Source organism: Apium graveolens, chromosome 9 (genome assembly GCF_009905375.1).
Source record: "Apium graveolens cultivar Ventura chromosome 9, ASM990537v1, whole genome shotgun sequence".
NCBI classification, from domain to species: Eukaryota; Viridiplantae; Streptophyta; class Magnoliopsida; order Apiales; family Apiaceae; genus Apium; species Apium graveolens.
Window position 1 is genome coordinate 196,784,068 of NC_133655.1, and position 18,320 is coordinate 196,802,387.

The 18,320-nt window shown below is 37.4% G+C and overlaps 1 non-coding gene across 1 annotated transcript; it reads right to left on the bottom strand.

The window, feature by feature from the left end:
- Positions 1-7,664: 7,664 nt before the first annotated feature.
- Positions 7,665-7,771, bottom strand: LOC141688674 (small nucleolar RNA R71). The gene has a single exon (XR_012562107.1). It is a non-coding gene; the product is annotated as a small nucleolar RNA R71 (small nucleolar RNA).
- Positions 7,772-18,320: the final 10,549 nt, after the last annotated feature.

Below are 18,320 nucleotides of genomic sequence, written 5' to 3' on the forward strand. Positions count from 1 at the left end.
TAATTTTGAATAATTATATTTCTCGACCAGCTAAAGGGGGCTTGCTTGCTTTATTTTATTTTATATGTATTTTCTAATCCAAACTAATTTAACTGAAATATCAGAAAGTACTAAATCTTTGACAATCGACATCAATAATTTGAAAAGTAACATACGATTTTTAAAGTTATGAATGTATCAGTAATTTTAAATAAAATTAATTTTGTTCTTAAAACTCGACTTGTGAAATAAATTAAATTTTTTCATATAAAATTAAGAAACAAGTGTAGTATATTATTATAATATGAAACTAGTATTTGAACTCCATATAATTTGTAAACTTATAAACTATACTTTAAGATTGGTTGATTAAAAAATATATGCGAACTATTAATGGATAACTCGACTCGATTCGGCTCGAGTTCGGTTCAGCTCGGTTGTTCGTGAGCAAACTCGTGTTCGGTCAATCGTGAATATTTTTTTGACTCAATTTTTAAACTCGACTTATTTTAGAGAAAATTGTGCTCTGCTGGGCTCGGACTCGATTTTGTTTGTTTGGATACGTAAGCATGCCCATGTCCCAAACCCTCTTAACTGGGTTTCGTCACATTTTTGGCACGTTTGAACATAAAGTTCATTTTTTTGGCACATGTGTTCAAACTCTTCAAAAAATGGCATAGAACGCCACTATTTCTGGGGTTCTGCCATTGACACCCAGAAGTAGTGGCATTCTGGGGTATTTTATTATTATTTTTTCTTTCCCTCCCCCTCCGTTTGTGCCTTGTGCATTTTTTTACGAGGTAAAAAATTATGGTGAAGGGCATGTTTTGACCTCTTATATTGAATTAAGTATAAATTATTTTGGTCTAATTTTTTTTGTTGGATAGTGATATAGACCTATTTTTAGTACGTATTTTTTAATTTAATAAAAAATAGTATATATATGAATTTTGTAGCTTCAAAAAGGGTTCTTTGCGAGTCGAGTGCGCATTTATTTGATGAAAACACAATTTCACGGGTTTTTCAAATGTAGTTGCAATTTTTTCTGTAAAAACTTCTTTCCATGTAGTACTAATTCTGTAGTACTTTGATTACTTTATATTAAAAAAAATATTTAAAATTTACGAGTTTTGACTATCCGAAAATGGTAGTATAAATTCATGATAAACTAAGAAAAAACTAATACAGAACATTAATTCGACATAAAATTGAAATTAGCACGCAACTATTAATGATAATAACACTAAAATAAAGAAAGATACAACTAATATAGATCTAGAATGTATAAATGCAAAAAAAAACGTAATGGAAAAATAATGTAGATACAGAATAAGAAATGGAAATTTGCATGTCGTCAAATCAGAACACAATGATTCTTGTCAACATGCTGCGATCGAGGTTCAACATCACCATGATCATGGGTCACCAATACTTCGTGTCCACACAAGAGGTGTATTTTTAACCCTAAATCTGCAGCGTAACTCACTGTCTTCCGCACTCTGACGATTAACGTAAAACCTGGTTGAAGGTGCATCGGTCAACCAGGTCTCGCCCCTATCAGTATCAAGGTTCATTTTGCATCCAGAAATGGTGATGGTATATGGGTGTAGACGTTGTAGAGCGTCGAAGTTCAACTCCGTATTAACTGGTACTATATTTGCTTCGGAAAAGACAACTTTAACTTTGTTACTGCAATATAGTAGCAATTTTGAGGAAACAGAATGCATATTTTGAGAAATCTTTGCACTAGGATGGATTTAACTTATTTTTCTTACATTTTATCAATAACCATTTCCAAAGACCTTTGTTGTACATTTCTTGCATTTGTAACTTGTTGTACATTTCCTCGGGCAATAATTAATCCAACCACATCTACAACCCAGAAAAGAAGAAAATATTAATATGTAACAAAATGTAATACGAAAGGTTCAATGAGAATGGAGTACAATGATTACCAACGATGTGATCAATTTGGAAGTGAACCTCATCACTTGTTAAAAGATCAACAAAGTCAAATACATCTTCATAAGTGTCAGGAACTTCAGTAATTTGAGGTAAATAACAAATGAGAATGTGCATGTCCCCTTCGACATATTTATAATTTCCCTCGTAGGGTGTCACAAGAAAATTTGGAATATCACAAGTTTGACCTTCGACAATTCGACCATGAAAATGACCTACCTCCCCAAACGGTATCCACGCATGCATACGATTGCGTTGTACGGACCCATGAATAGATTTATGAGAACCTTATAAATGAATTTGGTGATTGACAAGATTAAGTTTTTAAAGCATCTTACATATTTATCAACAAGTATCATCCGCAAACCTTGATACACTACGTTGTTATTGCTATAGTCATCCCATTGTCGTGATACTTAAACTTTGATTCTCCATTGAATTTGACTTACAGGCCGAAGGTTTCTTAGTGATGTGTATCGTACTGAATCCATTGAAATGTAGTATAAATGGTTTGTAACTTATGCAATTGCAAAAGAAATGCAATATGACTTGTGGCAGTGTAGATTTTAAATTATAGACCCTTATTAGTAAAATGAGTTAAGTATCCCGTGAATACACATTATAAGGCACATGCAAGCATTTTCAATAATTTTGAGACACGAAAATGACAAGTGAAACTGAAAAGTTTAAGTGGAAGGAGACACGAAAAACAATAATGACAAGTGAAATCATATAAATGAAATAAAGAGGAAAATATAACTCTTTAATAAAAGTTTTCACTTTTACAGATGAAATTAAATAAAGTTACTTGTATGAATGTCACTCCGCAACTGCAAATTTGTAAGGGCATGCCATTGCTAGGTAGCCGCATGCAAAATGCAACAAAGTAAATGAGTAGTCTTGTCAAATGCAGCAAAAGTTGTAAAAACTGTATAATTTGACAAATCAATTATATGTGTTTCAAAGTAGTATGAAAATTAAGTAGCACGTGAATGTTACAGGCATGTCTATGTTATTACAAATGAACTAACAATGAGATTTACAGAAGGGGGGTTGGATGTAAATCTCAAAACTTTTTCAAGTTTTGAGTAGTTTTAAGGCTAAGACAAATGTGTGTGAATTGCTTTAAGCAAGTGCAGACAGATGTATATTCAAAACATAAATGTAAATAACACAAAAATCTTAAAAACTTTTCTGGTGGATTTGTTATTCCACCAGAGATGGTATTTCGAAAAATCTGTGATTCAAAGAATTGATCACAGCTGCATCCTAGTACAAACTAGATGATTTTCTCTCAAGGTTTTTCTAAACAGCTCTGGAAAATTCGCACCTAATTACTAGCTGCAACTTGGTTTATATATCACCAAGTTTTACAAGTGAAGACAAAGATAAAGTACAATAATAAAATAGTTCTCCACTTGTTTCTACTCCATTTCTATCCAGTACAATATTGGAATATTCGTTGACTATTTCCCTTTTGTACCAGAATAAAACGACTGCTTTTTCTTCTGTCCCTCAAAGGGGCTACCACATTCCAGTTGTCTCTGTCAACCCATGTGCCTCTGTCAGCTTTAGAAACTGTCACTATCAACTGCTATGCAACTGAGTATCCATTGAAGCTTTCATCCGTTGATGGCTTTATTGACACTCTTATCCGTTGATGCTTTATCCGTTGATGCTTTAGCAGTTGAAGCTTTATCCATTGATGCACTCATCCGTTGATGGATGTTATCCGTTGAAGCTTTAGAAACATCCGTTGAAGCTTTGTTTCTCATCCATTGAAGGCCTTTAAGTTATCAGTTGATACCACTTCATTTATACAAAATTACAAGGCATGAAATATTTACAATTAGCCCTCCTATTTTCATATCCTCTAGTAGTCAACATGACTTATAATTTTCTATAACTTCTAAGAATTATAACTCAAATACAGAGACTGAAATGTGCTACAAAACTAGACTTATTTCTAAGTAAAGCTACTCCATCAACGGATAGCCAAAGTGGTCTTATCCGTTGAGGCTACAAACACTAGATTTATATTTAAGTGTTTTATTTAACATATCATCAAACTAATGCACATATATCCTAACAATCTCCCCTATTTATGTCTATAAGAATTATAGGCATAAATTTAGGGTTAACTTGATGATAACAAAACACTTAACAATTATATGAGTTAAAGCTAAGTAGAAATTCAAAAGTGCTGCAAAAGTATGTGTACTGAGATGGAATTAGAGATTTACAGTGTTTCCCAGGGTGCTCCTTTAGCCTGAGCAAATTATCTTCTTTTCCTTTGTTCCCTTGTTTTCTTTCCTAGCCCCTTATCATTTTCCTCAACTTGGAGTTGGAGTTGTCTGTAGAATTCAGCTTCATCTTCGTCACTGATATCCAACTTAGATTGCATGTCCTTGAGAGTTTCATTGCTGGCAATCTTAAACTGGTCTTCAAGTCTGAAAAATCTTCTGACTCCTTTATCATCTCTGAACTTCATCAACCAATAAGGTGATTTATGAATTGTGATTCCATGCTCTGGGATGAATAATGTTCTAGGCAAGGAATTTGGCTCCCTCCAAGTTTTCATTATGTTGGCAATCTTGTTGAGAACCTCAGTCTTGGTAGTTCTGGTAAAACCAGTGTCCCTTTTTATAGCTGAGTAAACTCAAATCAAGGTAGAATAGCCCTCAATTAGAACTCTATGAAGTGGCCAAGTCCTTTCATTTCTTGTGCCTTTATACTTGAACACTAGCCTTTCTGGTAGATGTCTGTAGGCATCTATTTCCCTCACTTCCTCCAGCTCATCCAGGTAGAGTTCAACATCTGAGCATTCTTTTATGTCACAAATGTGAACATAATCATCCTTAGAGGTTGGTGGCTTGGGCTTAGGTTTGTGTTTCTGAGTGAATTTCATTGAGGTTAGGGGAGGTATGGATTTGGATTTCCTTTTCTGTTTCTTTAGTGGTAGAGGAGTAGTTAAGAAGGTAGGCAATTTGATGGTGTCCCAATCAATAGGTTACTCTTTAGGGATGATTGGTTCTCCATGGATATTTATATTGGGGTTAGCAATAAAAGGTTCAGGAATGGAAGGTAGTGGTTTAGATTTTGATTGGGTTGCCTCAGTGTTTTCTTCACTCTTCCTTTGTGCCTTGGCCTTCTTTCTGTTCCCCTTCTGCCATTCCTTTCTTTCCTCACTTCTTTCCTCCACACTTTCACAAAGCAGATTCCCAAAAAACTCATTTATGTTTTCAGTCTTGTCTTCACTCCTATCTTCAATCTCTTTCTTCTCTTCCTCAAATTGGTTTGACTTTAGCTGTTTTTCAGCCTTTGCATGTGCTCTTTTGTCAGCCTCCAACTTTTTAGCTTCTTCTTTTAACCTCATGATCTTTTCCTTCTTGGCTATTGAGAATTTGGGATGACCTTGAATCACACAGATTCTCTTTCCCTCTCTATAAATAATAGCCATATTCATTCTTTCCACTGCATCCTTGGTCTCCTTGTGCTTTATGATATTACCACCCAAAACTTTATCTTCATCAGACTTTGGAAGAAGAAAATCCACTTCTTTTAGTTGAGCAAAGTTTAGAGGGTTCTTTGTAGAGTCCTTGTTGAATTTGTTGATTGGCTTGAGTATCATGGGTTTTAGGTTCCTTGAAGAAGTTTCTCCAACCTTATTCCTCCTTACTGGCTTTTGCTCCATAATGATTGGTGATAAGTGGATTTTATATCCACTTGGAATGCTTTATTACAAGCTTAAATTGGTGTTTTGGACTCAAGTTGTTGGTATTTTGATGTGTTTTTGTGTTATTGCATTTCAGGTATTAGTTAAATGAAGAAAAGAGCTTTTAAAGGAAATATGATTAAAAGTGATCAGAATTGGAAGCCAAGGCCATTGTCAAGTTGTAGATAATCTCAATAGCTTCGCGTGGGCAGTTGAATCGCCTAATTCTGACGAGTAGAACTCAAGTTATGGTCAAAACAAGATTCATCAGAATATTTTTCCAGTCAGTAGCTGAGCGCCCGCTCAGCAGAGCTGAGCGCCCGCTCAGAGAGCTGAGCGCCCGCTCAGGAGAGCTGAGCGGCCGCTCAGGGCGCGGCTGGTCGCTGATTTCGCTGAAAAAAGCCTTTTTTGAGTAGAATTTGACGATTTTAAGGGTCCAGGTCCACTAGGGGCGTATATATACTTAAAAAAAGGGTTTTCATCATCCGGGAAGATTGGGATACCAAGGAGAAGACCTAGAAGCACAGAACAACTCCGAAAAAGAAGATCTTGTTTTCAACTTATAATTCTTTGAATTAGTTGTAACTTTGGATGCTCGTTTTCGTTCTTGTTGAACCTAGATCTCGTTTATTCGTACTTTGATTATTATTTAGTTTATTAAGACCTTGTTTATACCATGCTTTCATTGGAACCCATGGTGACGATGAGTTCGATTATGGGCTAATCGTTGTCATGGGATTCTAGCGGATTTACTTATGGATTTCAATAGTTAATTGTTTCGATATCTTGGTGTGTGGTGATTGTATGATATCCTAGTATTGGTTGTGCTTATTCATCTTATGTGCGTAGCTAACATATAAGATAGCGTGTTAATCTCTATTGAAGCGACAGTGAATATAGAGGTTTAGAACTTGCCATGCTAGCATAGGTTCATGTATTTGTTATGCATGATTCGTAGGTAACTCTAACCGTTTTACTTGCCCTATGTAATCAAGATAGATAACTTGTGCTTAAACCGTTATGTTGTCAAATTCTATAGACATATAGGGTCTCAATATAATTGGTGCCTATTCTGCTTCTATCTCTTTTGTGGATATCTGGTAGAATGGTACTCGTGCAACGAAAGTTGGCGTTTATTAGTTTCGTGTTATCTGATTAGTGTCCTCACCATCACATGCTAAGGTTAAGAACGAGAAGGCTATTGAACGAAGTATTTAATGAAGTTAGGATCCCATGTTTGTCATATATAGTAATTCAACTTCAATTCTCTTAGTTAATGTTATTTAGTATAATCTCTTAGTTTAATAAAAACCCAATTTGTTATTTGTCTTAGCATTGAGCGATAACCATACATTGTTGCATAGGTGCATAAATTGAACTTAACCTAAACCAGTCTCTGTGGGAACGAATCTGATTTATATCTTATACTACTTGCGAACGCGTATACTTGCGTGAATATTAGCGCGTGTTTTCGCCCTAACAAGTTTTTGGCGCCGCTGCCGGGGACTCGGTGTTAATTTTTAGTTTATGTGCTTGTCATCAGTGGTCGTTACAGTTCACTGACTCGGATTCTTTTACTTTCACGGTTTATTTGTTTGTGTTTCAGGTACTCATTACAATGGGAGATCCAGCAGCACGAACGAAAGCCTTGATGGATTTTTCTCAACCCAAGATTAATGACATTCAATCTAGCATTGTCCGGCCAGCTATCACAGCTAATACCTTTGAGATCAAGCCTGGCATAATTCAATGGGTACAGACTTCAGTCCAGTTTGGGGGTTCTCCAACGGAAGATCCCAATACACACATTAGGGATTTCATTGAAATATATGACACCTTCAAGTTCAACGGTGTTTCTGAAGATGATGTGAAGCTGAGACTGTTCCCATTCTCTCTGAAGGACAAGGCTAAGAGCTGGTTACACTCTCTACCAGCTGGTTCGATTACTACTTGGGAAGATCTTGCTCAGAAGTTTCTTACTAAATTCTTCCCTATGGCGAAGACAGCTGCACTCAGGAATGCTATTACTCAATTTACGCAGCAAACGGGAGAATCGCTAAGTGAAGCTTGGGAGCGCTACAAGGAGATGCTTAGGAAGTGTCCTCATCATGGAATTCCTGATTGGATGATCATCACTTATTTTTACAATGGGTTGGGAGCACAGTCCAGACCCATGCTCGATGCAGCATCAGGCGGAGCATTATGGGCAAAGAGCTATAAGGAAGCTTATGATCTAATTGAACTGATGGCTGCTAATGAATATCAGTATCCAACCCAGAGATATCCACAGGGCAAGGTAGCAGGAGTACTTGAGGTGGATACAGCTACAGCTATCACTGCTCAACTAAAGGCGTTGTCTATGAAGATCGATTCCCTGGCTAACTATGGTGTTAAGCAGATAATTAGTGTTTGTGAGCTGTGTGCAGGTCCGCATGCGACAGAGCAATACGCTATATCTAGCGACTCAGCTCATTTTGTGAGCAACTTTCAGAGATTGCAACAACCAGTTCCAGACACTTATCATCCTGACAACTGGAATCATCCTAACTTTAGCTGGAGCAACAATCAGAATGTGATGCAACAGCCGTTCCAGCCGTTTGGAAATAAGCTGTTCAACTCTCTTGGTTTTTAGCAACAACTCCAACTTCAACAACAAACTCATGATGCAGGTCTATCTTCGAATGAAAAATCTGAATTAGAGGAGTTGAGGCTTATGTGCAAAAACCAGGCTCTTATATGCCAAAGCCAGGCTGTTTCTATCCAGAATCTGGAGAACCAAATAGGGCAAATTGCTAATGCCTTATTGAATCGACCACCAGGAATGCTTCCTAGTGATACAGAAACAAATCCAGGCAAGAGGGAAGTTGAAGAACAGGTGAACGCCATCACCTTAAGGTCTGGAAAGGTCGCAAGCCCCCAAGTTCAGCAAGACGAAGAGCCAGAAAAATCTCAAGATTCAGAAAATGCAGTTGTGGCTGAAGAAGATGTGTAGAAGGAAGTAGAGGTGGAACCAAGGAAGACTACTGTGGAACACACTCCTCCTGAGGGTAATACAGGGGAGAAACAAATTTATCCTCCACCTCCTTTTCCTAAAAGGCTGCAGAAGAAAAAGCTGGATAAGCAGTTTGAGAAGTTTCTGGAGGTGTTCAAGAAACTTCATATCAACATACCTTTCGCTGAAGCTCTTGAACAGATGCCTAGCTATGCGAGGTTTATGAAAGGTATTCTCTCTCGGAAAGTGAAGCTCGATGACTTAGAGACCATTCCTCTAACGGAGGAATGCAGTGCTGTGTTGCAACAGAAGTTGCCTCCGAAGCTTAAAGATCCTGGAAGCTTCACTATTCCTTACACCATCGGAAACTTGTCGTTCGACAAGTGTTTATGTGATTTAGGAGCTAGCATCAATCTGATGCCCTTATCTATCTTCAAGAAGCTTGGTCTGCCTGAGCCGAAACCAACATACATGTCATTGCAACTAGCTGACTGTTCCATCGCTTATCCACGAGGTATAGTGGAGGATGTCTTGGTCAAGGTGGATAAACTCTTTTTCCCTGCTGACTTTGTAATTCTTGATTTCAAGGAAGATAAGAAAATTCCCATTATCTTGGGAAGACCATTCTTGGCTACAGGCCGAACTATGATCGATGTGCAAAAAGGAGAGCTTACGATGAAGGTTCACGATCAAAAGGTCACTTTTAATGTGTTCAAGGAAATAAAGGTACCCACAGCTAAAGAGGAGTGTTTTAAAGTAGAGCAACTGCAGGTTTTGAATGCACCTCCGTGGAAGAGGAAGTTGGATGTGCTATTCGATTCTCTTGGGTTAGCAGAACTGAAAATTTCTCAGGAGCGTTTTGAACCATTTACTCAAGAAGCTCCCATATTTGAGCTCAACCGACAACCAAATCACTTGAGTTATTCATTCTTAGGTGCACCCCTTGACAAGGGGTTGGGATATATCTTTGATGATGAAGAGGGTAGCCGAACGGATCCTGTAGTGCCTACAGAGGGTTCTTCTCATGTGCAACAGGTAGTTGATAGGACTGGTGTTGGTGATGAGCAGTACAGGCGAGTAATTAGGCGTATGGAGGCCATGCACGACATTCACCGTCATTTTACTGAAGATTTGACACACGCTTTCGGTACTATTTTCCGAGACACTAGTGGCGAGATTGATTGGCCACCTGATCCTCCACCCGACGAGGGTGAATCTCCCGCTAATTAGGTATGCCTGAAATCCTTATTATTGCCTTCAATGAGGACATTGAAAATTTTAAGTTTGGGGGTGATAATGTAAGAATTAGTAGTGTGTGTCCATATAGATTCATATAGATTCATGTTGCATGTTTAGTTGTAGTTCATTCATATTTTTGCATGATTGTTCATTTAGGACATATTTATTTATTTTTATGTGATTTCATATAGTTACATTTGCATGCATATTTAGCATGATCCCTTAAGATGGACTATGATATTTGATAAGTTGATGTTGATTTGAGTATGGTGATGATGAATAGAGGGATGTTTAAGTGTGAATGAATTGATTTACATGCCAGAAACAAATATTTTCACAAAGTCTTATAGGGTTGCTTTTGATTTAGATCATGATCATACTTGTTTGTTGTTGAGATTTAATCACTTGGTTATATTTAGAATTTGTGATATTCTCGTAATGACGTAAAAACACTGATTGTTTTTATCTGGAGAAAAACTTGGATTTCATTGCTAGTTGTTGTAAGGCTAGGTGTCAAATGGCTAGTAGCCGGCTCATATTTTTATGAGTAGTCTAGGGTTGAATGAGATGGAGCGAAACGCACTCATTCAGAAATTGTTAAAAAAAAAGAAAAAAAAAGAAAAAAAAGAAAAAAAAAGAAAGAAAAAAGTATGTGTTTATGCATAATTGATCAAGAGTGAGCTCTTTAATACTCGAGTTATTAAGTTCTAGGGGACTTTGTGCCTAGTGACCTAAGGCTTTTATAGTCTGGGATCCGCTAACCTAACGCTCGCTACATGGGTATTATTGTATAAGTCTTTTGGGACCTCATTCATTGCACGATCAAATAAGCATCTTTGTTATGTGTTCAATAATAGTGTGAATCCTTGTATAACTCTAGTAGAAAGGAGGTGTTGTGAGTCATAATGCGTTTATTGTCTATTCTGTTTATAAACTTTTGATTGTTTCGATGATAGATAAGTTATGGTTATTGATCTAGTATCGAGAGTATATCTGTTAAGCATCCACACACGCACGTTTCTGGTTTGTGAGTTGGTTTGTGGGATTTATTCGAACTCTGTTTCAAGTTATTGCATTCTTAGAGGCATTGACTTATTCATTTGGTTATGGTTATTCTGAGGGGATCGATTGCATTATCATTTAGTTGCATTCACGTAGTTGCATTCATGCATTAGGTTTGTTTTGTAGTTTTGAGTCTGTTTATGCTTGAGGACAAACATCGATTCAAGTTTGGGGGTGTGATAAGTGGATTTTATATCCACTTGGAATGCTTTATTACAAGCTTAAATTGGTATTTTGGACTCAAGTTGTTGGTATTTTGATGTGTTTTTGTGTTATTGCATTTCAAGTATTAGTTAAATGAAGAAAAGAGCTTTTAAAGGAAATATGATTAAAAGTGATCAGAATTGGAAGCCAAGGCCATTGTCAAGTTGTAGAGAATCTCAATAGCTTCGCGTGGGCAGTTGAATCGCCTAATTCTGACGAGTAGAACTCAAGTTATGGTCAAAACAAGATTCATCAGAATATTTTTCCAGTCAGTAGCTGGGCGCCCGCTCAGAGAGCTGAGCGCCCGCTCAGGAGAGCTGACCGGCCGCTCAGGGCGCGGCTGGTCGCTGATTTCGCTGAAAAAGCCTTTTTTGAGTAGAATTTGACGATTTTAAGGGTCCAGGTCCACTAGGGGCATATATATACTTAAAAAAAAGGGTTTTCATCATCTGGGAAGATTGGGATACCAAGGAGAAGACCTAGAAGCACAGAACAACTCCGAAAAAGAAGATCTTGTTTTCAACTTGTGATTCTTTGAATTTGTTGTAACTTTGGATGCTCGTTTTCGTTCTTGTTGAACCTATATCTCGTTTATTCGTACTTTGATTATTATTTAGTTTATTAAGACCTTGTTTATACCATGCTTTCATTGGAACCCATGGTGACGATGAGTTCGATTATGGGCTAATCATTGTTATGGGATTCTAGCGGATTTACTTATGGATTTCAATAGTTAATTGTTTCGATATCTTGGTGTGTGGTGATTGTATGATATCCTAGTATTGGTTGTGCTTATTCGTCTTATGTGCGTAGCTAACATATAAGATAGCGTGTTAATCTCTATTGAAGCGACAGTGAATATAGAGGTTTAGAACTTGCCATGCTAGCATAGGTTCATGTATTTGTTATGCATGATTCGTAGGTAACTCTAACCGTTTTACTTGCCCTATGTAATCAAGATAGATAACTTGTGCTTAAACCGTTATGTTGTCAAATTCTATAGACATATAGGGTCTCAATATAATTGGTGCCTATTTAGCTTCTATCTCTTTTGTGGATGTCTGGTAGAATGGTACTCGTGCAACGAAAGTTGGCGTTTATCAGTTTCGTGTTATATGATTAGTGTCCTCACCATCACATGCTAAGGTTAAGAATGAGAAGGCTATTGAACGAAGTATTTAATGAAGTTAGGATCCCATGTTTGTCATATATAGTAATTCAACTTCAATTCTCTTAGTTAATGTTATTTAGTATAATCTCTTAGTTTAATAAAAACCCAATTTGTTATTTGTCTTAGCATTGAGCGATAACCATACATTGTTGCATAGGTGCATAAATTGAACTTAACCTAAACCAGTCTTTGTGGGAACGAATCTGATTTATATCTTATACTACTTGCGAACGCGTATACTTGCGTGAATATTAGCGCGTGTTTTCACCCTAACAATTGGCTCAACTTTTGTGCTGTGTTTCACAGATAAAGATTTTGAAGTTGTAGAGCCAAACACTTGTTTTATCCTTCCATCAAGTTTCTTCCATTGCTCTTTCACCTGAATCTCAGCTGCTGCTATCTGGATTAGGTCAATTCCATCAAGCTTTCCTTTGAGTTGAAGTTCTGGAGTAGTAGTGATGGCAGGAACTAGCACTTTGGATATTTGAACTTGTGTAGATGGCTCCCCCTCACCTTTCCTTTTATTCTCCCCCTTTTTGTTATCATCAAGGAGAGGGGTTAAGCCCTGTGCTTTAGCCAGCTGCATTAAAAGATTAGTCTGAGACTGTTGATTTTGAATAATGGTGATCAAGGAGGTTTCAATAACTTGAACTCTTTCCTCCAATTTGGCCATCTTCTTATCAGCATCTGATTCTTTTCTCAGTCTCAGTACTAATTCCTGCATGGTACCAAAAAGCATGATTGAGTCCAGCTTCTCAGAATTATAGGACTTCAAATCAGATATTTCTTGTTTGAGTTCATCCACACTTAGATTCTGTCTCAGTTGTTGTAGCTTCATGAGATGTAGAGAGTCCAAGTGAGCTTGAAGAATAGTCTTGGTACCAGCATGTGAGGTTTTCTGAATGGCCTTTTGGACAGACCTGATTTGTTTAACTAAGGATACACTGAATTGTCCTGGTGTAGACTCCTTTATTAAGGCCCATTCAGGTAAATTTGGAATAGAACTAAGGTCTTCATCTCCCCCTAAGTTCATGCTTCCATCCAATGAAACAGAGTCATCATCATTAAAATTTACTCCAAATTCCTCAGATGGCTCACCAGGTGTAGAAGGCATCCTATTGACAGCAACTTTATGCCTTTGAAGAGATTCTGAAGTATGTACTAGATTTAAAGTCTTTTCTGCCTCCTCATTGCCCTGAGTAGCGAACAACTGATAGGTTGACACAAGATGAGTAAAAGTGTCAGCATCCAAGGAAATATTATCAATTACAACTTTGTAATATTGCTGAAATTGTCTTTCCTTTTCAGCATCATCCATAATCATTGACTCACTAGCAATGGCTGGATCCACCCTTATATCCTCTGTACCTTCCTTTCTCTCAATTTCTCTCTTTTCTTACATCAGGGGCTCCCCCTGGCTCACACTCCTCACACCCTCACCTTCACCTACTAAGGTGGTACTCCTTTCACTTTCTTTTGCCATGCTGGAAGAAATAGCATGCATATTTGTGCTCTCAAGCTCTCCTTTTGCCTGGGAGCAACCCAGCCTCTCACTCAAATTTTCACTCCCTTCCCTCAGCCCTAGAAGTGTTTGTACAGTAACCATGTCTTCTACACTTGGAATTAAGTCAGTTGTTTGTGTAGAGACTATCAACGGATGAGGAGTATCCGTTGAAGTGGAAACTGATGGTATCAACGGATAACTGCTGTTAAGCTTATCCATTGAAGAACAACCACTTGTCAACGGATGAGTGATATCCGTTGAAGAAGGAAAAGAAGGAGAAATTGAAAGTGACATAATTGTTGAATCTGTGTGGATTGATTTTAATTTAGGTGACAGATTCTTCAACTATGTCTGAAAGAATTTGCGGATGATCCAACAAATCCTCTAAAAGATGATGATCACCAGTATTTGAGTGGGGCTCCTCCCTGAGTTGTAAAGAAGGAGAATTAGGAATTGATGTGAATAATATGTCCACATCCAGAGATGGTGATGGAGAATTTGGTGATTGATGTGTGTGAATTGTGAGAGAATGAGGTTGTGACTCCACATTTGTTGGAGTCACATCAAGCTGAATTTGAGAAGGCATAGATACAGGTGGGTGTATCTGTGCAGTGTGTGCACCCTGTGTAGAAATTTGGGTTTTGACCCTCTTTCTTCTTGTAAAGGCTTTTGCAGGTGAGTGTGTGGCTTCAGTGTCCCTCCCTCTTTTGTTCTGTGTCCCTGGTTGGGGACTATTTTCAATAGTTGCATCCTTTTGGGAGGATGCAACTAGGGATGAGTTTGAATCATTTTCAATCACCACAGCTTTTTGAGAAACTGTGGCTTGGCTAGCTGGGGTACCACTCACCTCTCCTACCTTATCCTGGGGGTTTTCTTGATGTTCACCCCTCCCCTCACCACTCACACCCTGTTCACTCCCCTCAGGGTTTATGGTAGTTGTTACAACTGTTGTCTTTTGAGAAACAACAGAGGTGGCTTTCTTTGACTTTGGTTTTGAAACTTTAGGTTTGGTAGCCTTGGTAGGAATCTGTTGGGGCAAAGACACAGATTCAATGGACACACTTGAAGGCGAAGAAATAGCGGGGTTGGAAGTAGTAGGAGTTGAAGAAGCATTTACCTCACTTACCTGAGGTGCATTCATGATTGGTAAATATACCAATGGCACATTGCTGTTGAGATCCATCCTTAAAAGGTCTGCAAGGACCCTCTTCTCTTGTGCCCAACACTTGAGCTTACTATTCTCATTATTTATGACCAAACCTTCAGCAACATGGTTAGCCAACAATATAAAGAATCTAGCATAGTAGATGTTATTAGGTCTATTAGCCTTATTGCCTAACCTAGTACCCAATTCTAGCATAACATAGTTGCTAAAATTAAAGTACCTATCAGAAACTAGCATATAGAGCATATTAACAAGAGATGAAGTTATTGCATCAAAATTACTAATTTTCCCAGAGAAAACCTTGATAAAGGCATCACCAAGAAAACTCCATTCTTTCCTAAGGCCTTTTCTCTTAATACTGCCTAGACTAGCAGAGTTGAGTGAGTAGCCTATGGAATCTAACATGCTAGATACATCATTATCAGTGTGTGGTGTCATGGAATGATTCTCAGGTAATTTAAAATATGACTGTAAATCATCACAGTTAATACAGTGATCCTTACCTTTGAGAGAGAAGGTGATGGTCATATCAGTGGGATTGAACTCAACAGTTGTCCAAATCTCCTCAACTACTTCACAGTAAATCATTGGGGCCTCCAGCATTGCATAGCTTAGTTTGCAATTCTTGATGAAATCCATCATTTTGTGATAATCTGAGTGGGCTTCATTCTTTTCCACCAAAGCTATGAAATTGTTTTTTTCATAGATGAACCCAGATTGGGACATTATCTTTACCACTGGTGCCATTCTTGTGAGTAGAAGTTGTAGAGAAAATATTGAGGGTTTTGCAGAGAAAGGATAGTAAAAGCTTTTGAAGATTCAAGAAAGCGTAAAGTAAAAATGAGAAATCAAAAGGGATTTTATACTTTCTCAAATTAAAAAGTGTAAATAAAAAGATTAAACAATATATTTAAGTAGATTACAGCCGTTTAAGAATAAACTGTATGTATTCTAAAAACTACCTTTAATACAAATACATACATCTGTATATATAAGTATCAACGGTTAAGAAAATAGAATCAACGACTGTGATTCACTTGAATCGACTGATGTGACATCTCAACGGATAAAGTATACTGTCATCCATTGAAAAATAACACAGTTTTATCCGTTGACGGATAAAATTTCCAGAAATGTATTTGTCTTTCAACGGATAATGGACATCCGTTGATAGAACAATTTTGACTTTCAACGGATAGAGAATATCCATTGATGGAATAATCTTTACTAACAGCCAACTTTGTTCTTGCAACAAATTCATTTCAGGCTGCAAACCAAACTGCAATATAGACAAGAATTTTAAGAGAAATTAAGCATACCTAGCTCACTTACCAACCTTGTGAATGTTGATTCATCAAGTGGCTTGGTAAAGATGTCTGCAATTTGTTGTTCACTTGGAACAAAGTGTAGTTCCACTGTACCATTCATGACATGCTCCCTTATGAAGTGGTACTTGATATCAATGTGCTTGGTCCTTGAATGCTGCACTGGATTCTCAGTTATGGCTATGGCACTTGTGTTGTCACAAAAGATAGGAATTCTATCAACATGAAGTCCATAATCAAGGAGTTGATTCCTTATCCATAACATTTGAGAGCAGCAACTTCCTGCAGCAATATATTCAGCCTCAGCTGTAGAAGTAGAGACTGAATTTTGCTTCTTGCTGAACCATGATACAAGCTTGTTTCCTAGAAATTGGCAGGTGCCTGTTGTACTTTTCCTGTCTATCTTACAACCTACATAGTCTGCATCTGAATAGCCAATTAGATCAAAACCAGACTCTCTAGGGTACCAAATACCTAAATCTGGTGTACCCTTGAGATATCTGAAAATTCTCTTAATAGCAATTAAGTGAGACTCCCTAGGATCAGTTTGAAATCTAGCACAAAGACATGTAGCAAACATTATATCTGGTCCACTAGCAGTTAGATATAAAATTGAACCTACCATGCCTCTATAACTTGTAATATCAACAGACTTTTCAGTCTTATTTAATTCAAGCTTTGTGGCAGTGACCATGGAAGTTTTTGCAGGTGAACATTCCATTTAGTCAAACTTCTTTAAAAGATCATAAATGTATTTAGTTTGACTAATGAAAATTCCACCACTAACTTGTTTAACTTGTAAACCAAGAAAATAGGTTAGTTCTCCCATCATGCTCATTTCATATCTACTTTGCATTAGCTTAGCAAACTTTTTACAAAGTTTATCATCTGTAGAACCAAATATTATATCATCTACATAAATTTGAACAAGTATACTAGAGCCATTAACATTCCTAAAGAAGAGAGTTTTATCAACAGTACCTCTAGTGAAGTGATTTTCCAAAAGGAATTTTGACAAAGTTTCATACCAGGCTCTAGGTGCTTGCTTCAGTCCATAGAGTGCTTTCAACAGATAGTACACATAGTCTGGAAAATTTGGATCTTCAAACCCTGGAGGTTGGCTCACATAAACTTCTTCCTCCAATTCTCCATTCAGAAATGCACTCTTGACATCCATTTGATAGACTTTGAAATTGGCATGGGCTGCATAGGCTAGAAAAATTCTGATGGCTTCAAGTCTTGCAACAGGAGCAAATGTCTCATCAAAATCTATTCCCTCTTGTTGAGAGTAGCCCTTGGCAACCAATCTAGCTTTATTCCTTATGACAATGCCATTTTCATCCATCTTGTTTCTGAATACCCACTTTATGTCAATAGAACTCTTGTTCTTTGGTTTGGGTACCAGCTTCCAAACTTTGTTTCTCTTAAATTGGTTTAGCTCTTCTTGCATAGCTAATATCCAATCTGGATCCAATAGAGCTTCTTCCACTCTCTTAGGCTCCTCATGTGATAGAAAACTACTATACAGACATTCATCTTGAGTAGCTCTTCTAGTTTGCACTTTAGATGTTGCATCACCAATGATCAGTTCAAAGGGATGACTCTTGGTCCATTTCCTTTGAGGTGGAAAATTTGCTCTAGATGAGGTGGCCTCAATATTGTCATGATGTGAGATAGAGTGTTGATTGGTTGAAACTCCCCCTGAGTTGTTGGTCCTTTGCAGGGAACTTGGAGTTCTATCAACTGATGATGTAATTTGATTATCCGTTGATGAACTATGATCAACAGATGCTTCATTATGTACTTCAACGGATGATGCACTTTATCTTTCAACGGATGTTACATTACCTCTGTCAACGGATGCTGAATTATGACTTTCAACTGATGCAACATTTTGTGCATTATCCAAAGGCATATTTTGAATCCTTTTTGAAGTGTCATCTCCACCATTCTCATCTTCACTATCATCACAATATATCTCAATGTTGTCAAATTTGAGTCC